The sequence below is a fragment of the Lycium ferocissimum genome, chromosome 8 (genome assembly GCF_029784015.1).
Source record: "Lycium ferocissimum isolate CSIRO_LF1 chromosome 8, AGI_CSIRO_Lferr_CH_V1, whole genome shotgun sequence".
Taxonomy (NCBI): Eukaryota; Viridiplantae; Streptophyta; class Magnoliopsida; order Solanales; family Solanaceae; genus Lycium; species Lycium ferocissimum.
The window spans coordinates 67463772-67464968 of NC_081349.1; positions in this window are offsets into that span (position 1 = coordinate 67463772).

Genomic DNA, 1197 nt, shown 5'->3' on the forward strand with positions numbered 1-1197 from the left:
AAGAAAAATATATAGCAGTGACTGAGGTGATCAAAGAAGCCATATGGTTGAAGGGTCTATTTGGTGAACTCGGCTTATACCAAGGTGGGATTACCATTTTCTGTGATAGTCAAAGTGCCATTCACTTGACTAAAGATCAGATGTATCATGAGAGGACGAAGCATATAGATATCAAGTATCACTTCATCCGGGAAACTATTGTTGAAGGAAAGGTCTCTGTTCAGAAAGTCAACACCGGAGACAATCCTGCCTACATGTTTACAAAGCCTCTTCCAGTTTGCTTGAACTTGATTGCCTTTTATGAAGGATGATTTAGCCCATATGGGCTTTTGAGGAGATAGTGGAGCAAAACTACTATATCACTCAAATTAGGCCAAGGTGGAGATTTGTAATATGGCCTTCATTTTGATATAGGCATAAGCCTATTAGCAAGAATCCAAGTGGAAGATTGAACTTGGGCACCAAGTTTTAATATGTGTGGTGGATACATTTGTTCATGCCATTACCCATATCATCAAACTTGGAGACCAAGTACTTCTTGCTATAAATAGAAGAGCTTCCCATAGTTGAAGACACACCAAAAAAAAAAAAAAAAAAAAAAAAATTGAAGAGCTTCTCTTTCTCTTTGTCTTCTTCTCTTCTTTTAGAGTATTATTGTAAGAGAGTTGTGTGTTGGGAAACACTTGTGTGAACCCTTCTTTGGAGTGATCTTGTGAGGTTATTCTCTTGGGATACTTTTTGGGGTAATTAGAGTATTTATTGTACTCTCTATTGTACTTTTGTTGATATAGTGAAATTGTTTCTCTCCGCTTGTGGACGTAGGTCACACTGACTGAACCACGTTAAATTTGTGACTCATTTATTTTCTTTGCTTGCCATTGTTATCAACTTACTATTGTCTTTGTTATTGTCATTATAACGTTATTTGGCTAAATTCTGCATTATCTGGGTTCTCAATCCTAACACCCTGAAACAGCTCCAGATGTTTGAAGAATTCAAAATCTCTCTCTATCTCCCAATCATTTCAATAGCCTTCTGAAATTCAAGTCCGTCCTTGTTGTCACCATGCTTCCTCTACTGTGATTGTCGGAATAAAGGTCAAATTAAGTAGATTTGGGAATTTCTGTTAGTGTGGACCATACCCCATCCAGTTGTCACACCAAAAAGATATTTTTCTTCCATTGCCAATGTTAAAAC